The following is a 19,013-nucleotide window of genomic DNA, read 5'->3' on the forward strand; positions in this document are numbered from 1 at the left end:
TCCTTTTTGTATTTTCATCTGGGTTGTTCTTAATTTCTTGAGCTTACTACTTTAGTGGTTGGCCACCATTAGCATAAATTTATATTTCTATGTGAATCCGGGAGGAGAATCATAGGATATAACAAAATAATTAGGGAGCAAGGTTCTTATTCTTTTATAAAATAAGGGATTTGAATTAACATCTAGGATAGGGATATACCTAGAAGCCTTGCTTGGTTCACATTCAAGTAGAAAGCTTCATGAATCTAGAAGATTTGTTGTAACTCTATGGGAGTTATAGTTACAACATTCAATAGATAGAAGATTTGAGGTCGAGAGACCAAGATCGTGGCATAATCCCTGGGAACTAGCAATCCGATAACCAATTAGATTGTGAAAAGAATACAGAATTGTATGATTCTTCAAAATACCTTAACCCTGGAATCGTCCTCATTACTGATTACAACTGTTGCTTACTTTTATGTAGTCATCATTAATTATTTCTTATTTAGTAATTTACATTTTATTTACAGAATCAACTTAATCTTGATACCATCAACCATTTAATACTCAATTGTCTTGAACTAAAGATTGAATAAATTTCTAGTTTATTGATCCTTGAAGGAACGATATCTAACTGTCTATGTCATTATATTACATGCACGATCACGTACACTTGCGTATGTGTAGAGACACAACGAGTTTTTGGCGCCGTTGTTGGGAATTAGCAAATTGCATTAATTTTTGGGTTTTGATAATAAGTTTAAGTGTTAACAACTTGATATTAGCGCCTTAATTTTTGCAGGTTTAGCTGAACATTAGAATGGCTAGGGATAGAGAGTTAGTAGAGCCCTTTGCACAACCATAAGTAATTTTTCATTAGTGACGAAGAGCTCAATACCACCTTCAACAGGGACAGACAGTAGAAATACACGATCCTATAGTTGCTGATCCAAATGTTGGAAATGTTCCAGCTCCTGTTATTCCAACTATTCCTGTTCAACTAGTTGTAAGACCTATTCGTGAGGTGGCAATCCCACTTACACACCTCGTGACTAATAGTATTCTAAATCCTAAACCAGAAAGTTGGTGTGAATTAAAGCAAAATATGGTGCAATTGTTAAGATCTATGGGATAATTTTAGGGACTATCACATGAGGATCTGCACAACACTTACAAACCTTCCTGGAGATAAGCGATACATATATTACTGAAGATGTGAATACTGATTATGTCATATTGACACTCTTTCCCTTTTCTCTACTAGGGGAAGTAAAGAGGTAGCTACTTGCTGAACCATACCAATCCATTACTACATGGGAATATTGTGCTCAAAGGTTTCTCATATGATTTTTTCCATCTCAGAAAACTTCACGATTGAGGAGTGAGATATTGAGTTTCAGACAGAAAGATGGAGAAAATCTCTACCAAGCTTGGGAGAGATTCATGGGTATGCTCAAAAATTGTTAAAATCACCATTAATCGAATGATGCTTTGGTGCACATATTTATAAAAGGCCTTAAGTCTAATACAAAGATTCTCTTAGATTCAGCAGTAAGGGTCATGATTTGGAGAAAACATATGAAGAATTGTATACCTTGCTGAATCAAATTCCATAAGAGAATCCTGATTTGGCATGCAGACTCAAGGAATGCTCCCAAGAAGGTTGCAGGGGTTTTGGAGGTCGATCAGTTTACTGCATTATAAGTAAGATTACAGTAATGCAGAACCATATGACTACTCATCTCAACAACTTAAAGTTGGGTACAACACAACCAATAACCACAGCGAATATAGTTCAACAGGTATATTCATGGTGTGAAGTTTGCAAAAGTGGTGAGCATAAAGCAGATGCATGTTTGTTAATTTAGATTTAGTCAACTACGTAGGTAATGTAAATCATCAGGGTCAATAGAATTTTGGCAGTACGTATAATTCAAATTGGATGAACCACCCTAATTTCTCATGGGTGGGAATCATGCATAGAATATAAATCAGTATAAGGGACCAGTGCAACTAAATCCACTGTCGGTTCAGAATAATCAGGCGACTACTTTGAATAGTAATATAGAGAAGATGCTTAAGTAGTTTATGGCTCAAAAAGTACTATTTGTGATGGACATAAAGGCTCAACAGGCATAAGTTATAGCTGAGTTAAAGAGTTAACAATTGCTCACAAGAAATCTGGAGTTGTAGTTAGGTCAAATTGCAGGATCATAGAATATAAGGCCACAAGGAATATTGCCTAGAGACACTGAGGCTAATCCTAAGCAGGTGAATGCAGTTACAATAAGGAGTGGGCTGCATACTAAGGAGATGGTTCAAGAGAAGGATAATCTCGTGGTCACTGATGATAGTTTGCAAGAGTATGTTAAAGTGGAAGTAAAAGAAAAAGAGGCTAGTGAAGAGATTTATGTAGAGTAGAAGACTATCCCCTTACCCTTTCCTCAAAGGGAAAGAAAGCATCAAGAGAAAGCTAATTTTAAAAAGTTTCTCGATCTTCTAAAACAAGTCTAAGTAAACCTTCCTCTTTTTGACATTCTGTAGAGTGTGCCAAAATATGCTAAATACTTAAAGGATATTGTTGCCAATAAGAATCGATTGACTGAATATGCTACAGTTGCACTTACTTAAGAGTGCACGTCCAAAGTTCAAATAAACTACCCATGAAATTAAAGGATCTGGGGAGTTTCACCTTACAGATTAGCCTTGGTCAAACTATTTATGCCCATGGATTTTATGACTTGGGGGGCTAGCATAAATCTCATGCCCAAGTCATGGTATCAGAAGATGGGCTTTGGAAGCCCTAAATCTATGACTATTGTGTTGCAGTTGTCAGATAGGTCACTTGCTAAGCCAGATGGTATTATTAAAGATGTATTGGTGCAAGTGGGATCCTTAATCTTTCTGGTGGATTTCGTGATTCTTGACTTTGAGGCTGATCAAGTTGTTCCATTTATTTTGGGATGACCCTTTTTAGCAACAGGGCAACCATTCATTGATGTCGCAGCTGAAAAAATGACAATACGAGTGCACAATAAAGTAGAGGTTTTTGACATGTATAGAGCATTAAAATTACCAGCCATATATGAGGAGTTGTCCTCAGTATCGGTTATTGATCTTGCTTTGGATTGGCAGTTGCTTTTGTATGATGATCCATTAGAGTGAGCTTTGATTTATTATGATCTGCATGGGGATTCGAAAGCATTAGAATTGATCCAGGTTATGAATTTGGTTGTAATTAAGACAAATAAAGTGTTGATCGAGCCTTTGAATAAACCAATTGGTCCACCACCCATGCCTTCAGTTGAAGAAGCTTCTAACTTGGAGCTTAAGGTTCTTCCTCCTCACTTGCAATATGTTGTTCTAGGTGATCAAGATACCTTGATTGTTATTTTTTTACATGACTATCCGATGTACAAGTAAAGGAAGCTGTAGCAGTTCTCAAAAGGAGAAGGAAGACGATTGGCTGGAAGATGTCTAATATTTTAGGAATCAATCCAGCATTTTGTAAGCACAATATTTATATGGAAGAGAGGTACAAACCTATAGCATAGCAATAATGAAGGTTGAATCCTATTATGAAGGAGGTGGTCCAGAAGGAAGTGATTAAGTGGTTAAATAGTAGTTTTGTCTACCTAATTTTTGATAGCAAATAGGTGAGTTCGGTGCACTATGCACCACAAAAGGGAGGAATGACAGTAGTGATGAATGATGATAATGAGTTGGTTCCCACACGTATAGTGATCAGTTGGAGAATATGTATTATTTATCGGATGTTGAATGTAGCAACTCCTAGAGATCACTATCCAATTCCCTTTATTAATCACATGCTGGATAGGTTGGCATGGAAAGAGTATTATTATTTTCTGGATAAGTACTCTAGCTACAATCAGATAAGCATAGCACCAGAAGACCAAGAAAATACCACGTTCACTTGTCCATACGGTACATATGCTTTGAGACATGCACCTGCTATATTTCAGAGGTATATGATGGAGATATTTTTGGATATGGTGAAAGAATTTATGGAGGTATTCATGGATGATTTCTCTGTGTATGGTAATTTATTTGAAAAGTGTTTGCAAATTCTCGATAAAGCTCTAGCTCGATGCGAAGAAACAAACTTGGTGTTGAATTGGGAAAAGTGCCATTTTATGGTTAAGGAAGGAATTGTAGGGCCATAAAGTGTCATGCAAAGGACTGGAAGTTGACAAAGCAAAGGTTGAAGTGATTGAAAAGTTGCCTCATCCAACTACAGTCAAAGGCGGGCGAAGTTTTTTAGGACACGTTGGGTTCTATAGAAGATTCATTTAAGACTTCTCAAATATTGCAAGTCCCATTTGCAAATTGTTAGAGAAAGAAGCCAAGTTCAAGTTCCAAGCTGATTTCCATGAAGCTTTCAAAAAGCTTAAGAAAAAGTTGACAGAAGCACCTATTTTGATCGCACCCGATTGGAAGTTATCTTTTGAGCTAATGTGTGATGCTAGTTATATTACAGTGGAAGCAGTGTTGGGTCAGAGAAAAGAGAAGGTATTTCGATTGATCTACTATGCTAGCAAGGTGTTGAATGATGCTCAAGTTAACTACACAGTTATAGACAAAGAGATATTGGCTGTGGTATATGGATTTGATAAGTTTCGATCTTACTTAGTTGGTACCAAGGTCATTGTTCATATAGACCATGCTTCCATTAAGTATCTTGTGAACAAAAAATATGCAAAGCCATGATTAACTAGGTAGATTCTACTACTTCAAGAATTTGATCTTGAGGTGCATGATTGAAAGAGAGCTGAAAATCAAGTTGCTGATCACTTGTCAAGTCTAGAAAATTGAGACCATATTGTGGATGAATTTCAGAGTATCAAGGAAGACTTTCCTAATAAGAAGTTGTTGTTATTAGTTGCAGTTGAGTTCCTATGGTATGCTGACATTTTAAATCTGATAATTTGTGGGGTGTATCCTCCCAAAACTACCTCACAACAAAGAAAGAAATTACTCTATGATTCTCGTTCTTTTATTTGGGATTAACCGTACCTTTTTAAGGTCCAGATGGACTAATTCATAGGTGTATCCTAGAGGCTGAATTTTTAAAGGTGTTACAAGATTGCCACTCATCTCTATATGGTGGACATCATGAGGGTGAGAGGACTACGAGGAAAGTGTTGCAATCAGGTTTTTTCTAGCAGACTTTGTTTAGAGATGTAATGGTGTTTGTAAAGAGTTATGATCAATGTCAAAGGTTGGGTACTATATATAGGCGTCATGAGATGCCCCTGAATAATATTTTAGAAGTAAAAGTCTTTGATGTTTGGGGATTGATTTCATGGGCCCTTTCCGACCTTCGAAAAATAATTTTACATTTTTGTTGGAGTTGACTATGTCTCTAAATAGGTGGAAGCTATGGCGAGTCCGACTAATGATGCAAGAGTGGTGCTAAAGTTTGTGAAGAATAACATATTTTCTAGATTTGGTACGCTAAGAGCAATAATTAGTGATGGAGGTACGCACTTTATCAATAACTGGTTCAAGAATTTTCTTGCTAAGTATGGTGAGCAGCATAAGGTTGCCACTGCATACCATCCTCAAACGAGTGGACAAGTAGAGGTATCCAATCGAGAGATTAAGCAAATACTTTAGAAGACCATGAATGGGTAGAGAAAAGATTGGGCAGAGAAGCTGGATGATGCACTTTGGGCATACAGAATAGCATACAAAACATCCATTGGGACATCTCTATATCTCTTAGTATATGGTAAGGCGTGTCATCTTTCTGTAGAGTTTGAACACCAAGCATATTAGGCTGTGAAGAAGCTAAATTTTGAGATGTCTGCTGTGGGAGAAAGAAGGTTATTGCAACTGAATGATCTTGATGAGTTTAGACTCCACGCCTATCAAAACGCCAAGCTTTATAAGGAGAAGACCAAAAGATGGCATGACAAGCAAATTCAAGTTAGGGAATTTAAACCCGGACAACTTGTATTGTTGTTTAATTCATGGCTTAAATTATTTTTGGGTAAATTACGATCGAAATGGTATGGAACTCTTGAGGTGGTGCATATGACACCCCATGGACCTGTGGAGTTGTGGAATAAATAGAAGACGGAGAAGTTCCTTGGGAATGGACTGCGTGTAAAGCACTATTGGGCTGATTATCCAAATAAACAAAAGAAATCTATCACTTTTTCTGGTGAGTGATGATGAGCTGAGTCATGCCACGACATAAAATAAGGCGCTATATGGGAGGTAATCCACGAATGTATTGTAATAGGTAGTTTAATTTTTGGCTTGTAAAATCAAAAAGAAAAGAAAATTACAAAAAAATGAGTTGTTTCACAACCAAAACTAGGCACTGAGTTGGAGGCAACCTATTTTTACTCACAATTTTTGTTGTTTTTGTTTGAGATTGCAGGGAATTTCAAGGTGAAATGAGGAGATTCACACATTTGAGGAAAGTAATCAGGTTTACAAAATAATATGTGTAAGCAGGGATTTTCTCAAGTAAGAAAAGAGTGAGAATTACATAAGGAATCTGATTTTAAAGAATGGCGCAATGCAAAACTGATTATTTTGACAATTGTCAAATTCTAGTAAGGATACACAATTTCCATCATGACGCGGAGAAGTGTGATTTGAAAATTGTCAAATTCCAGTGGCCTGTCATGATTTTTAGCGCGTTGCATAGCTTGGAAAATTGACAATTGTCAATTTACAGTGACTAGATGAAAAATCTAACTCGTCGTAATTGGCAGTTAAATGGCAATTGGCATTCTCCAGTAGGTCTATGCGATCCTACCGCATAGAGAAGGGGGTTAAAATTGAACATAAATATTCAACTAAACCTAACCCGATCCACCCTTCTATAAATACATCTTCACCAAAACCCTAATCCCTTTTATTTTAACATCTGGCCCCGCCCTCTTACCCTTCTCTTAGATTAATTTTCTAAATTTTCCTTTTTTTCCATCCTTTTCTCAATTCTTAAGGCATAATGGAACCACAACCAAGCAAGGGCAGGGAAAAGGCAGGACCTTGTTCCTCTGCTAGGAAAAGGATTAGACCATCTGAGAGGAAACTAACTAGGGTGCCCAAGGCCCTAACACTTTAGCGGCGGCAGGTTCAAAAATCTGGATACAAGGCTGTACGTAAGGATGGGAAGTAGTGGTATACTAAGCATACTAATGCTAAGTATATCCCTGAGGTATATATTGATCATACCATCTAAATAAGAGAGTGTCCATCCATGGTACAGAGAATCGAGGCACTAAATATGAATTTCATCTTCCATCTGCCGAATGAGTGCAATTTGGATCTTGTTAGAGAGTTTTATGCCAATTGGGACCTTAGTCATCCTAAATATTTGTTGAAGGTTCGAGGGAAGGTGATTTGATTCGCAGCTGCTGATGTTAAGAATTTGTTGGGTATACTAGAATAAAACCCAAATTTTTGAGGCAGTTTATTATTTCTCCTCCGTATACGCATATCAGGCATTTGTTATGTGGTCAGCGATCTTCAGCCTGTTGGACTAGGCATCATGTTACAGGTTTGCATTCTTCCTCCCCATACTCTCAAATAAACAAGGAATCAAGAATGTGGGGTCGTATTATGTATTCATGCTTGATTCAAGGCAAGCATATGAATGAGGTTACTAGGGATAGGTGTAATACCCCATACTTTTCCTAGCTAATTTCATCTTAAGAATGTCTAGTATTAGCTTCTAAATTGAATGAAGGTTATTACATAAGGAATTTTCAAGATTTTTACTTTTTGTCATGTGGGAAATTCAATAAGCTTTCCATTGATATAAGATTCACTCAAATCGGATAATCGGGTTAGAAGTTACGACTATTTTAAGTTCCCATCATAAAATAGTGCCATATTAGTCAGTGGCGAATCACGCCACAAGAGGAAATGGCATTTGGAAAATTCCACTAGGGGTTCACTATTATGGCGCATTGTGCCATGTTTCAAAATCAGAATTGTCTATTTTCTAGTGTCCTAGTGCGATTTCCACCGTGTCGCGCCAAAGTTCCAGGTTACAAAAAAGAATGGGCAACGTGATGGATCTGCATCGTGCCATCCATCAGTTTTCCAATTGTCAAATTCCAGTGATACGGGGCGATAGCGCCGTATCGCGCTAGGTGTTCAATTAGGGAAATTTTTACTGAAATTACAAGAGGCGTCCAGGGTTAAAAGGGTCAATTTCCCACCCCTATTTATGCCTTTTAACATGTGATTCAGCCACTTTTCACCCAAAGTACACTCTCTTTTCTCAAAATCTTCTAAAGAACAACCTAGGGCTTTTCATAGAAGATTCAAAATCAAGAATTTCCTTCGTTAATCTTCATAAAATCACAAACTAAGGTATGCGTAGTGTTCATTCATGAACTCCTTTTATCCATAAAGCCCAAGAATCTCTTTTCTAAGTTTAAATTTATGGATTTCTTTATGAATTTCATGTTGGGTTTGGTTTGTGTATGTTGGTAATGGTCAATTGAATTCAAATCCATATCGGGTGATCAATTTTATGTGGAATTGATTTGTATAGATGTATATTCATGTGAACGTATGAATAAACCCCAGGATGATGAAATTAGAATGAATCATGATGATTAATTGTTGCATAATGTTGTCTACATGTGCTATGCCTACCATGTGTTTGATTAAATGCCTAGTTGAAGGAACAATACCCAACTAGTATGATTTAATGAAATTCCCCTGTGTGTACAAGTTATGCCTATCACATGTTTTGATGGAATGGTACTATAAATGTATTATGGATTATGATGTTTGTTATATGTTCAAGTAAGTTATTCTTGGTTAGTTTCTTTTCATCGAGTCCTAGGGGTACTTGTACTCGAAATATTACTTGTGTGCCTAGAGCCATGTCATTTTTCCATGATACTCTCAGTCAAACTATGATCCTTATACTTTAGAAAATCTTATGACTTAGTAAATCTCCATGATCTCATGAACTCAATCAGTTATCAGATATCAGTAATATTCTGTCAGTCAACAGAATTCAGTAACTTAGTCCAGGTTCAGTTCAGTAAATTATGTTCAGTGTCTATCTAGATGGGAGTAGAAATTAGCACTGAGCAAACCCAAGGATGGAAACTCACCTATTATATGAGGGTGTAATTCTTAGAAGATATTCTTGTGTTCCAAAACTATGCAGCCAACATAGGTTGGATATCATAGCCTGCTATATGAGGGTAGATGAGATGGCTTATCCTACTATATGAGGGTTCAAACCGTTCTCACTAGAGTTACCTATTATATTAGGGTCACTCACATGTTGTCCTTACCAGTGGTGCGATATTGACACCCTTCTAATGACGGCATAGATTGGATCCCAATTTAGCTATAATGCATCATTTGGGGTATGTCATTAGATGACTACCTCCCATAGTCTCAGTTTCAGTTTTAGTATCCGTCTCAGTAAAAGAACTAAGATAGTTCTTTAGAATTTAGGACTATCAGATACAGTCAACTTAGATACAATATGGAACTTAGCTAGTTCAATCAGATTCAAGGCTGTTAGATACAGTTACTCATGTTATCAGCTATCATAATTCAGTCGTTAGTTATATTAGTCATCGGCATACTCATGTTATCACGACTTAAGATATAGTTACTATGTATGCATGTATGTATTGTAACGTTCATATTAGTTAGTTAGCCAGTATTGTTAATGTATATGAACCCCATGTATTCAGCCTACCTCACATGCATACCAGTATATTCAAAGTACTGATGTATTTATGCAATGGTGTCTTACACCATAGGTTCGGAGATACGAGCTCCAAAGCAATAGTAGATTCCAGATATCCACAGACAGAGTTAGAAGTGAGTCCGCATCTCTTGAGGATATGATTATTTCCCCATTATCTCTGTAATTAATTTATTAGTTGGAGTAATTTGCGGAGATGACCCATCAACTCTTTACTCAGATAGTTCAATCAGTTAAAGGCTTTCTAAACTATCATGTTTTAGGCTTCAATATTTTCAGTTTTGTTTTGGGTATTCTACTACCCCACGTAGATGTTATATTATTCAGATTTTGTTCAGTATTGAACCTTACAGCCTTTTAATTCATGTTTCCGCATTATAAAGTATTTTATACAGTATACAGGTACAGATATTAGTCATAGGTTTAACTTGTGGTCCTTCGGGGTCATGAGCACAATGTAGCATTCCAGGTACCAGATTTGGGGCATTACAAACTTGGTATCAGAGCCTAAGGTTCAATAGAGTCCTAGGAATTCTAAAAGCCATATCTAGAAGAGTCTTGTACATGGGTGTGTTTTGCGCCACATTTATGTACAGAAGGCTATAAGATGTTTTAGGAATAGTTTCCCCTCTTTCAGTATTCATGTTGTGCCAGTGAGCATAATCTCAAGTCAATCTCTTTGTATAATCTATTCTCCCTTCCTTCTCCAGAACATGCCCCCTAAAAAAAGAAACAGAAATCCGTTAGCCCCTCATCCCAAAGATCTTTTGGGCGATCATGTTTCTCATGCGGATTTAAGGGCCGCATTCACTACTCTTGCTCAGTCAGTTACTACTCAGAATGAATGTCCAACTGTTATTTCGGCAAACCCAGTGGCCAATTTAGCTGCAGCCAGGATTCAGGACTTTACCTGAATGAATCCTCCATTCTTTCTTAGGTCTAAGACAGATGAAGACCCTCAGGAATTCCTAGATCAGGGGCAGAAGGTTATAGACATAATAGGGGTTATGTTTAGTGAGAGTGCTGAGCTAGCTGTATATTAATTACAGGATGTGGCTCATGCCTGGTACAAAGAGTCAGATGATATAAGACCTATAGAGTGGGAGGATTTTGTCACTGTATTCTTGGACAGATTCTTTCCCCAAGAACTTAAAGAAGCCAAGGTTTTAGAATTTATCAACCTTACGTAGAGAAATATGACTGTAAAGGAGTATTCTTTTAAGGTTACTCAATTATCTAGATATGCCCCTCATGTGGTTACATATAGTAAATCCAAGATGAGTAAGTTCACTTCAGGGGTAAATGATAGCGTGGTTAATGAGTGTAGATCTGCCATGCTAAATAGTGATATGATTTTAGCGAGACTTATGACTCATGCTCAGCAGATAAAGGAGCAGAAGATTAAGTAGAAGGAATAACAGGATAAGAACTCTAGGACAAGTAGTTTCAACTTTGTCAGAAGGAGGAAACCATTCACAGTTTCATCCTAAGTCATCAGTTCCAGCTCCCTCTATAGGCAGTGCTGTAGTTTCTAAGTTCAAAGAGGGTAACAAAGATAGGGCACCAGGCTCTAAGACCCAGGGCATTTTAGCAGTGCCCGCACTTATCCTCTTTCCCAAACATGAGGTTAACACCATTAGGGTGTGTGTAGAGCGGGTAGTGGCATTTGTTTTGGTTGTGGAAAGACAGGCCACAGAGTTAGAGACTGTCTTTAGCCAGGTTCTCAGGGTTAATGGAATTGCTCTTCAGCTCAGTCTGGTCACCCAAATTAGTAGGGTGCCACCTCCAGTGCTACTAGTGGCCAACACCCAAATCGTCTCTATGCTCTTTAGTCCTAAAAAGATTAGTAAAATTCTCCTGAGGTAGTTACCAGTATGCTACAGATCTTTCAAATACATGTTTATGCTTTGCTAGATCTAGGAGCTTCTTTGTCTTTTGTCACTCCTTATATAGCAGTTTATTTTGAAGTTAGTCCTGAAATTCTAGCAGAACCCTTTTTAGTCTCTACCCTAGTAGGTAGAATCATCATAGCCCGATGGGTATATAGGAACTGCCCGGTTATGATATTTTAGAAAGTCACTTAAGCAGACAGTCAAATTAAAAATGACTAATTTTGACGTTATTCTGAACATGGATTGGCTTCATTCCTGCTATGCCATAGTCTACTAAAAAATAGCATAGTCCAGTTTTAGTTCCCAAATGAACCCATCCTTGAGTGGAAGGGTAGCGTATCTGCTTTCAGAGGCCAGTTTATTTCCTACCTTCGGGCAAGGAAAATGATATCTAAAGGATGTATTTATTATCTTGTCCGAGTTAAGGACACTAGTTCTAAAACTCCCAGCCTTGAATCAGTCCCAATAGTGAATGAACATTCAAATATCTTTCCTAAAGATCTTCCAGGAATTTCTCCTGAAAGGGAAATAGACTTCGGCATTGATCTTCTTCCAAATACTCAGCCTATTTCAGTTCCGCCATACAGAATAACACCAGCAGAACTCAGAGAACTATAACAACAATTGAAGGATCTCTTAGATAAGGGATTCATCAGGCCCAACGTTTCCCCGTGGAGTACTCCAATATTATTCATGAACAAGAAAGATAGTTTTCTTAGAATGTGTATAGACTACTGCCAACTTAATAAGGTAACGGTCAAGAACAAGTATCCTCTTCCCAGAATCAATGACTTGTTTGACCAACTTCAGGGTGCTAGTTATTTCTATACGATAGATCTCAAATCCGGCTATCATCAGCTCAGAGTTAGGGAATGTGACATTTCAAAAATAACTTTCTGAACTCGGCATGGTCACTTTGAATTTTTAGTCATGTCATTTTGTCTTTCCAATGCCCCAATCTCTTTGATGGACTTGATGAACCACGTGTTCAAGAAGTACTTGGATATTTCGTTATTATATTCATAGATGATATTCTGGTCTATTGCTGCAGTGAGCGTGATCATGCGGACTATCTCAGGACAGTACTTCAAACTCTCAGAGATCATCAGCTATTCGCCAAATTTAGTGAGTGCAAATTTTGGCTAAGGTCAGTAGCATTTTTTGGTCACATCATTTCCGGTGATGGCATTAGAGTTGATCCTCAAAAGACCAAAGTAGTAAAATACTAGCCCAGACCTATCTCTCCATTAGATATTAGGATTTTCTTGGGTTTGTTAAGGGATTTTCTTCTATTGAATCCCCTATATCCAGATTGACTTTGAAAAAAGTGAAGTTTCAGTGGTCAGATCCTTCCGAGAAGAGTTTTCAGGAGTTGAAGACTCGACTCACTATAGCTCTAGTTTTAGCTCTTCCAGATGGTCCAGATGGGTTCGTAGTGTATTATGATGAATCCAGAGTAGGTTTGGATTGTTTCCTCATATAGCATGGTAAATTCATAGCCTACGCCTCCAGACAGCTTAAGTCCCATGAGAAGAATTACCCTACTCATGAGCTTGAGTTAGCAGCCGTAGTATTTACCTTAAAGATTTGAAGGCATTATATATATGGTGTCCATGTAGATATGTTCACAGATCATTAGAGTCTTTAGTATGTATTTTCTCAGAAAGATCTCAATCTTCGACAACAAAGATGGTTAGAGCTCTGGAAAGATTACGACATGAGTGTCCTCTATCATTCAGGTTAGCCAACATAGTTGTCGACCCTCTCCGTCGACTATCCATGGGTAGTGTTTATCATGTTGAGGACTATAAGAAAAAGTTAGCTCAAGAAGTCCATTAGATTACCAGACTAGGCATTTGCTTAGTCGATATAGATAAGGGTGATATATAGGTTCAGAGTAGTTCAGAATCATCACTAGTTTTTGAGGTAAAAGAAGTAAGATAAAGATCCCAGCCTTGTCAAGTTAAAAGAGTCAGTTCAGGATCAGAAAGTAGAGGTTTTCTCCCAAGGGGGAGATAGTGTCCTTTGTTGTCAGGGTCATCTCTATATTCTAGGTGTAGATGAATTAAGGTAGTGAATTCTTGCAGAAGCGCATGGTGAACATTACTCTATTTATCCAGGGGGTACAAAGATGTACCACAACTTGTGGAAGATCTATTGGTGGAGTAGGATAAAGAGAGATATTATAGAGTTTGTTGCTAAGTGCTCTATATGTATCCAAGTTAAGATAGAGCGTTAGAAGCCTAGTAGGTCTATGCAGGAGTTCAGTATTCCTACTTGGAAGTGGGAAGTAGTGAACATGGACTTCATGATGGGTTTTCCTCGAACTCGTCATCAGCATGATTCAGTTTGGGTCATTGTAGATAGAATGACCAAATCAACTCATTTCCTTCAAATTCATACCTCTTATTCGACTGAGGATTACTCCAAACTCTACATCAAGGAGTTGGTCAGATTGCATGGTATTCCGTTGTCCATTATCTCAAACAGAGGTACCCAATTCACCTCTCACTATTAGAAAGCATTCTAAAAGGGTCTTAGTGCCCAAGTTAATCTCAATACAACCTTTTATTCTCAGACAATTAGTCAAGAAAAAAGGACCATTCAGACATTAGAATATATTCTAAGGGCACGTGCAATCGATTTTATGGGAAGTTGGGATGACCACTTACCTTTAATTGAGTTTGCATACAACAACGGCTATTATTCCATTATTCGGATGTTTCCATTCGAAGGTCTCTATGGTAGGAGATATAGATCTCTAATTGGTTGGTTCGAAGTTAGTGAGGCCTCAATCAGAGGGCCTGACTTAGTACTCGACGCCTTAGAAAAAGTCCAGTTGATCAGAGAAATACTTCGGGCTACTCAGAGCCGACATAAGTCTTATGCAGATATTCGTAGAAAATATCTCGAGTTTGAAATTGGTGACTATGTCTATCTAAAGATCTCTTCTATGAAGGGAGGGAAGAGATTCGTCAAGAAGGGAAATATCAGTCCCTGATATGTCGGTCCCTTCAAGATTCATAGTTGCTTTGGCAAGGTAGCCTATGAGCTTGAATTACCTTAAGATCTAGCCTCAGTTCATCCTGTCTTTCATGTCTCTTTGCTCAAGAAGTGCATAGGTAACCCATCAGTTGTAGTCCCTATTCAGAGCATTGATGTTCAGAACACTCTCTCTTATGAAGAGATTCCAGTCAAAATCTAAGACTATCGGACTCATAGATTAAGGAACAAAAAAGTCCCTCTAGTTAAGGTTCTTTGGCAAAATCAGTCCGTCGATGAAGCTACTTGGGAAGCAGAGGCAGACATGTGTACCAAGTATCCTCTCCTCTTCTTCGCCAACTCAGATCAAGCTCAAGGTAACAGTTCTTCTTAAGCTTACTCAGTTTCATGTTTTGTCTTCATCACAAACTTGGTATGCAGTTTCATACTAATGTTCCCATTATAAACTCGGTATCAAGTACCATTGCATACTAGTCCTGTATTCACGAATCAGTTACGCATGCATCAGATATACATGTTCAGTATTATACATTTAACTTGTCAATCATGAGATCATGTTCCAGTTATTCATGTTCAGTATGTACATTAGTTGTCTTTTCATCCCTCTCAGTCAGTCTCATTTGAGAATAAATGTTCTTAAGGGTGAGATACTGTAATACCCCATACTTTTTTCCTAGCTAATTTCATCTTAAGAATGTCTAGTCTTAGTTTCTAAATTAAATGATGTTTATTCCATGAGGAATTTTCAAGATTTTCACTTTTTGTCATGTGGGAAATTCAATAAGCTTTCTATTGAAGTAAGATTCGCTCAATTCTGATAGATTCCAGATATCCATAGATAAAGTTAGAAGTGAATCCTCATCTTTCAAGGACATGATTATTTCCCCATTATCTTAGTAATTAATCTATTAGTTAGAGTTAGTTGGGGACAATCCCATAAACTCCTTACTCAAATAGTTCAATCAGTTAAAGGCTTTCTAAACTATCATATTTCAGACTTTAGTATTTTTAGTTTTGTTTTGGGTATTTTGCTACCCTACGCAGATGTTTTATCATTCAGATTATGTTCACTATTGAACCTTATGGCCTTTCAGTTCATGTTTCCTCATTGTAAAATATTTTATGTAGTATAGAGGTACACATATCAGTCATGGGTTAGCTTGTGATCCTTTGGGGTCATGAGCACCCTGTAGCATTCCAGGTACCAGATTTAGGGTGTTACAATAGGGTATGTTTGATTTATACCCTAATGTGTTCTGATGTGGAGATAAATATAGGGAGTGTAATTTTTTCTACGATAAAGAAGGCGTGTACCTAGGTGGGTCGTAGCTTTGGATTTGGAGGTTTGGTGACTAGATTTTTACGAAGGTATAGGGTGGATAGAAAGGAGCTGGATTATAATCCTAAGGTAATCACTCGCCCTATGGATATAACTACTACAAAAAGCACATCTGGGGCATCTGGCCCAATTTTGACCATGCTAGAGCGGCAGACAAGGACTGATGAGGTGCTGGGCAGGCTGTATGGTCTCATAATAATGATGTCGAGGACATAAGGTAAACCAGCTACACCTGAGAAGCTCTATGATTTAGAGCTCGACTATCCATTCGATACCCATTGATGATAGGCGAAATTACGCGCCTATATCAATATATTTTGCCCATATTTTAGCCTAGTTTCGAGAACTAATTATCTATTTCGTACACTTTTAGTCCTTTTTCCTGTAAATGAGCTAACAAATGTGATTAGGAAAGTTTCAGGTATAAATGATGCAAAATACAGCAATTTATGGCTTACTTGACGCAAAAGAAAGCTCACAAACGAGATGGAAAGGAGCTGGACGCATAAAGGACTAAATCTGCTGCATGGAAAATCTGTCCCGGGCTAAAACAGCATTTCTGAAGACTTTGGGACTTACAGACACAAAGCTGGATTTTTGCCATAATACATTAACCTAGTGCAATTAGGTTATGTGTTTCATCATTCTATTTGGATTATAATTTTGTAACCTTACCCTAGTACAATTGGGTCAAGGATTTCATTAGTATATTAGGATTTGGTTATTTATTTTATTAGTTTAGTAGGAGTAGGATAGGAGTATTATAAATACCCTATCATGTTAGAGATTTTAGAGAAGGAGAGGGGAGGAGACATTCTGACAATTCATTCATCTCCTTACAATTAAGACATCTTCCTACAACCCATTCTCAATTCTTCATTCTTCTACTCTTAAATTCCACAACAAGAGAATCGTTACTTGCTACGGAATCACTAAAACCACACGCCAAACACCTACTATTCACGCCATCCACCATGCAAAACGTGATATCCTTCGCATTCATGGGTAACTAAATCTCTTAGTTGGGGTTATGGAAGCCGAATGAGTTACTATCTATAGCTATGAGTTTGTGAGTTCAAGACAAGTATATTGCTTATATCATTATTCTCTTCATCTTAAATCTACATTCTTTGCGGTTCAAACACAAGAACACGCCATTCTAACATCTAACCTGTTCGAGAGAAAGGTTATTTGTCTAGAAAAGAAGACGCATAGACCAACGCCAGTCTAACATCTGACTTGTTCGAGAGAAAAGTTATTTGTCTGGAAAAGAGATAATGTCAAGGTAGTAGGACACCCTTTCCTATTAAAAAGCTAGTGCCGTACCTGGACTAACTTCTTGGAGAATTCGTACCGTTAGTCACGCTTTAAGCTCGAGAGAGTTAAAGTGAAATAGTCCTTGTTTAGGTCGAGAGACGCTTGGATTTACCATCGACTACAATTCTCTATAAGCAATTACATGTCAAGACTCTACACACTCATAGCCAATAGAGACGTATACCTCAGAAGGTGGACATAACCCCAACGCCTCAATTCTCATTGTTTACAACACACGTGACAATCTCTCTTTATTTTGCTATTTTCAGTTCTTACATTCTTGTTTTGGTTACATACTACAATCCCCCCTTTCCTACGAGACTTGCACTAAAAGTCTAGTAATTTCTCTTGCTTGTTGGCCAAGCTATTCTCTGTGGGATCGATACCCAACCCAGGTTGGGTTCTATATTTGCTAACGACCGCTTTACACTCCCACGAGAGCTGTAGATTGAGCGTTATCACCCATGCTAGGACTATGTTGAGGATTGGCTCAGATTTTGTTGAGACGGTTGATAAAAATGTACCTAATAATGAAGAGCACAGGTACAGGGATTCTGACATGGAGTCTGATGAAGAGGAGCAATCTGATGATGATGGAGTGATGATGATGGCAATGATGTGGACGGGGATCTTGAAGAAATGACTTCTATAATCCCATTTAAGTCTGGGGTGGTGGGTTCGTATTCTGCTTCATCTTCATTTTTTTATACCGCTTAACAATTTTTTTTTCTATTTTGATGTGTTTGCAAGTACTAGCTATTCGAAACACTGGTCTATAATAGTTAGTAACTTTGACTTTGTGGATTGCAATTTGCCGTCTTTGGCATTTATCTTATATTGATTTAGTTTAAAGTATTATTTTATTGATATTTTTGCCTTTATTGGCAAGTTTAGTTTCAAGTAGTTACATTTTCCTTTGCCCTCTTGGGTAATTAGGAATAAACCATCATAGTTAGTTGCCATCTGCTATCACGGAGAATAACTTGAGATAGGAAAGCAAGAAAAATCGTCTTAAGGGGAGCGGTCGTAGGAAGTAAAGAAATTTAGGAGAACCTAATCACTATCTTAAAGGAGTGTGTGAATGGGCCATCTTTGCAGTAATTGAAATAAATTCTAGTATCAATAAGAATAAAAGACTGATGATTTAATCTCGATAAATGTAATTTGATCCGTTGGCTTAATTTTGAATTCAATAAAGAACATGATTGGGAAACTTGGGCTGACTCCATGCATGCACTGTGAGTGTGAGGATTTGTATATATTCTACATAAATATAAATGACTAGAACCTATCCGGTTTGTCTACATAGCAAAATAAAGGGTGCTGGGTGTAGGAAGTGATGTAGGAACTTCTTTGACAACTTTGTTTCTAACCTAAATAGACCTCCCTTGGTGCATAGTCTTAGTCAGCCCCGTTGAGTCTTTAGCCCCTTTCTTTGGAAGCCTGTTATGAAACCGTATCCTTTCTTTTCTATATTGTAATTTAAGCCAAATAAGCTTATGAGAGTTTTTAATATAAGACTAAGAGGAGATTAAGAGCGAAAATAAGGAGGAGAGAAGGTAATTATTTGATTCTCCCAAAGTAGTTATTATTGATGTTTGATGATGCTGGGTTAATTGGGAGTTAGTAAATAGAAATGTTACAATGAACCTGTTTTGTCCCTGGTCCAGTTGGATAATGTGCACCTTAACGAAGGCTTTTCACTTAAGTTAAGGGTGGCTATAATAGGGGTGCGTAACATGAAAAAAAG

The 19,013-nt window shown here is 37.6% G+C and overlaps 1 non-coding gene across 1 annotated transcript; it reads right to left on the minus strand.

Moving 5' to 3' along the window:
• Positions 1 to 1,353: 1,353 nt before the first annotated feature.
• Positions 1,354 to 1,460, minus strand: LOC124889027. The gene has a single exon (XR_007047645.1). It is a non-coding gene; the product is annotated as a small nucleolar RNA R71 (small nucleolar RNA).
• Positions 1,461 to 19,013: the final 17,553 nt, after the last annotated feature.

This window comes from Capsicum annuum, chromosome 11, assembly GCF_002878395.1.
Source record: "Capsicum annuum cultivar UCD-10X-F1 chromosome 11, UCD10Xv1.1, whole genome shotgun sequence".
Lineage (NCBI taxonomy): Eukaryota > Viridiplantae > Streptophyta > Magnoliopsida > Solanales > Solanaceae > Capsicum > Capsicum annuum.